The sequence below is a fragment of the Gossypium arboreum genome, chromosome 10 (genome assembly GCF_025698485.1).
Source record: "Gossypium arboreum isolate Shixiya-1 chromosome 10, ASM2569848v2, whole genome shotgun sequence".
Taxonomy (NCBI): Eukaryota; Viridiplantae; Streptophyta; class Magnoliopsida; order Malvales; family Malvaceae; genus Gossypium; species Gossypium arboreum.
This window is the reverse complement of record NC_069079.1, coordinates 103,974,421-103,978,995: the sequence shown is the minus strand read 5'-3', so window position 1 is coordinate 103,978,995 and position 4,575 is coordinate 103,974,421. Positions and strand designations below refer to the sequence as shown.

Genomic DNA, 4,575 nt, shown 5'->3' with positions numbered 1-4,575 from the left:
TCAGCTAGGGGTATAACCGTAATTCTTACCCTCACCGGGGTATTTCCGTCATTTAACCAACCTTAAGGTTTCAATATCATTAACAACCTCCCGGAGGGTCTACAGTCATCTCGAATAACTCAAATAGTCCATATGACCAAAACAGTGTTAGTGGGCCGAGGCCCATTACTCGGCAAAAGTGGGTCCATCCGCTCGCGTGGCCCATCTAGCCCCTTTTCCCGATCGCGACTAGACAATTTCACAACCCAAACCATATCCTGGTACTTACCGTACATTTTATCCGTGTGGGCCTGCGAACCCTTCGACCCACACAACTTGTTTCGGCCCTTATGAGGCCCAAAGTAACCCAAGTCCACAAGTTTGCCATGGTGACCTCTTCGATGGTCACCCGTAGTACATGGCTTAGTTTACCCATAAGTATTCGTATGGTCGTGTAACCGTTCATGCTACAGTTTCGGCTTTTCATCGATATTTTAAAGGGGTGCGGTTACACACCTGTTAACGAAACCACTCAAGTTCTTCAACTATCCAACCTTGTCCCAAGATATACGATTAATAACACCTAGATTACCAATTGAAGATGATCGCACAACTCCTGCCGATTTACTGCATGAATAGCCGACTTTATTAACAATAAATATAGCATCCAAGGCATGGTATCTATAGTTCAAAACAATCCCCAAACTAAAGTTAGAAAGATTTTCCATCTTCTTACCCCAGTGATTAGATCGAACGCGAAAGAGGGATTTAAACACCTTTGAGTTCTGTAGGATCCCTTTATCCCTTCGAGAGTTAGAAACCAGAGATCCAAACATACGAAAAGGATTAGAGAGTAAGCATCCACAACGAACATACCACTAAAGAAAGAAATGAAAGGCTAAAAAGCACAATAAGGAACACTTACCCCAAAAACCAAACGATAGGCAAGAACAGATGCTGGAACCACGTACGATTGACAGAGCTTGCTGCTCAAAAGAAACGGGTGCACGGGGACAAGCAGCACAACATTCGGCCTAAGAGGGGGAAACTTTAGGAAGAAGTAGATGAACAGAGAAGAAAGCAAGAGTGGTTTGGCTAGCAAGAGTGGTTCGGCTAAAGAAAATTGAAAAGAGAAAGTGACGAGGGAAAAGAGATCAAATCGGCAAATGGTAACAGAGTGTGAGAAAAGAACCGAGGGGAAAGGAGAGAATCGGCCACCGCAGAAAATAAGGGAAGTAGTGCTTCTCAAAATGGAATAAGACCCAAAAGAGAGAGGACACTTGCCTGACTAACACAAAAAGATACCACCGAGAGAAAAAGAGAAGAGAAATATGCCAACAAAAGAGCCACCACACAGCAGAGTACCGAAATTGAAGAATTCGGCCACTCCACACTATACAAAAATATCCCAATCCTTCCCTAAACCGAAACCAAGGGACCTTAGTGTTCCATTTGGCCACAACCTCCTACCAACACCATATCCGTTGATTATCTCTATGATTCACTCCCCTTATCCCTCCATAACCACACCAACCTCCCATTCAAATTCAAACCAAATTCCCTTTTGACCAAGTCTCCAACCACCTCTGTAGAATTTAAGTCAAACTTCACCTCTTGCGCCACCAAAACGTAAAATAAAGCCCCCCATTGCGTTAACTGAGATTCGAACCCATGACCACAGGCACACACTTAACGCCTCCTTGCCACCTGACCACATGCTTCATTTGTGTCACCCATCAACCACGAATATTTATAGAGCCTAAGTGCCAGCATTTACGCTCTTTTAAGGGCAAAAAAAAGATGCTGTAAAAGTCGAAACTTGAACCGGGGACTACCCAGATACCCCCAAACACATTTATATCAACTAACCACACAAGCAAGTATGGAATATATACTAAAACACGTAAAATTACAGACCCCATACTTTTGGGGCGTTACAATATTTATAGATTTTAGGGCACACGGCTAGGCAACACGCCCGTGTTCCCCAATTTTAGCCCGTGTGATTCGTGAATTTTGAATTTTGGCGCGTCTGACATTTAGTACACGCCTATGTTCCTTGGGCGTGTAGGAGCACATAGCCGTATCACACGATCGTGTCTGGCGTTGTTCGCTTCTCCCACGCCCGTGTCAATCTAACAGGTTCGACCATGGGTGCTAGACACGGGTGTGTCGCACACCCGTGCTGTTTTAACAGGTTCGCCCATGGTTTTTCTACACGGGCATGTCGCACGCCCATGTTGTTTTGGCAGGCTCGACCACAGTCATGTCGCACGGCCGTGGCGTTTTATCGTAGCCCATGTTTAGGGAAATCTTTGCCCTGTTTTTACATAGCCCTAAGCACACTCGTGTGCTTGGCTGTGTCTATGTGGAAAACTTGTATTCAAGAGCTTCGTTAGTAAGTTAGGTGTTGAAGACTAAATTTTAAAGAAGTTAATACAGTTTGTGCTCGGGTTGCCTCCCGAAAAGCGCTTATTTATAGTCTAAGCTTGACTTACCTCTCCGCTGAATGATCATGGTGGTTTGAGGAGTTTATAATCCTCATTCCTGCTATCAATCTCATCAAAATAAGGTTTTAAACGGGTGTTGTTTACCCTAAAAGTTCCAAACTTGGGATGACTCGCCTCGACAGTACCGAATGGGAAAATGTTGTGTACCTGAGAGGGATTTCTTCATTCAGTGTGGTAGCGACAATGTGGGGATCTGCGGCATCTAATAAGACTCTATCTCCGACCTTTTGATTTGGAAAGGTATTGAGCTTGTTCCATCGTAGATTCGGTTTGTCGGGTGTTCTCAATTTATGCGTTCGCTATTCATCTAGCTCCTCGATTTGTAGCCTTTAATCTTCATGATTAGGTCCTCTACTATTGCTTGAGAATGGCTCATGTACTTCCTTCAGATTCATTTCTTGCAAAGAAGGTTGCACTATATTGTCAGTTTTAGTAGAATGGTTTAGACGATCACCTTCAATTTCTAATGTGTTACCGGAATTGTGAGTTTGAAGGGTGATTGTTTCGTCTCCCACATGGAGTGTGAGTTCACCTATGCCAACATCAATAATTGTTTTAGCAGTTGCTAAAAAGGGCCTTCTTAGAATTAAAGGAGTGTTGCTATCCTTCTCTATGTCTAGAACAATGAAGTCAATGGGAAATATAAATTTATCGATTTTAACTAGCACATATTCAATAATACCCCTAGGGAATCTTATAGTTTTATCTGCTAATTGAATGCTCATCCTAGTCTATTTGGGTTTCCTGAGACCTAGTTGCTTAAACATTTTGTAAGGCATGACGTTGATACTAGCCCCTAAATCAGCTAATGCATTATTAACATCTAAACTACCAATTAAGCAAGGAATCGTAAAACTCCTTGGATCTTTTAATTTGTTCGGTAGCTTATTTTGCAGAATAGCTGAGCACACTGCGTTTAGCTCCACATGTGACACCTCGTCTAACTTCCGCTTATTTACTAAAAGCTCTTTTAAAAATTTCATTGCATTTGGCATCTACGATAAAGCTTCAATAAACGATAAGTTAATGTGTAATTTTTTTTAAGAGCTTAAGGAATTTACCAAATTGTTCATCTAAGCGCTCTTTCCTTGTCGTGTTGGGGTATAGCACACGAGGTTTATATTCAACATTCACTGATTTGTTTTTATTATGACCTACCTCACCTTGACCTTTACTTGCCACAGTTTCTTGCCTCAGTTCTGGTTCAGGATCAACGACTCCTTCGTCATCTTGAATATTAATTGCGTTCAGCTGTTCCCTTGGGTTGGGTTCAGTATTACTTGGCAAGCTACCTTGTGGTCGTTCGGAGATTAGTTTGTAAAGCTAGCCTATCTGAGTTTCGAGCCCTTGGATCGATGCTTGTTGATTTTTAAGTGCTGTCTCAGTGTTCTGAAAATAGGTTTCTGACACCGATATAAACTTTGGGAGCATCTCTTCAAGGTTCGGCTTCGTTTCCTATTGATAGGGTGGTTGTTAAAAACCCGGAGGATGTTGTGGTCTTTGATTTCCTTGACCGCCCCACGAGAAATTGGGGTGGTTCCTCCAACCTGCATTGCAAGTGTTACTATATGGGTTATTTTGGGATCGAGAGTTATTGTTACCCATATATTGGACTTGTTCCTCTTTGATGCTAGGGTTAAAGGGTTAATACTCTGTGCATGCTTCTCCTCCATTTGTCTCGCACCTCATTACTAGATGTACCTGAGTAAAACCAAATAAACCATCAATCTTTTTATTTAGAAGTTCTACCTGGTTTGACAGCATAGTAACCGAATCGATGTTATAAATGCCTGCTGTTTTAGTTGGCTTAGTCCTCATGACTTGCCACTGATAGTTATTCAGTGACATCTCCTCTATAAACTCATAGGCAACTTCAGGTGTTTTATTATTGATGGTTCCGCCAGCAGCTGCATCAACCATTTGTCGAGTCGAAGGATTCAGGCTATTATGGAATGTTTAAACCTGTAGCCAAAACGGTAACCCATAGTGAGGGCAACTTCTCAGTAAGTCTTTATATCTCTCTCATGCATCGTAAAGAGTTTCTAAGTCCATCTGTACAAACAAAGAGATATCATTACATAATTTT

The 4,575-nt window shown here is 42.1% G+C and overlaps 1 non-coding gene across 1 annotated transcript; it reads left to right on the top strand.

Moving 5' to 3' along the window:
- Positions 1-4,467: 4,467 nt before the first annotated feature.
- LOC128282662 (small nucleolar RNA R71) lies at positions 4,468-4,575 on the top strand. The gene has a single exon (XR_008273016.1). It is a non-coding gene; the product is annotated as a small nucleolar RNA R71 (small nucleolar RNA).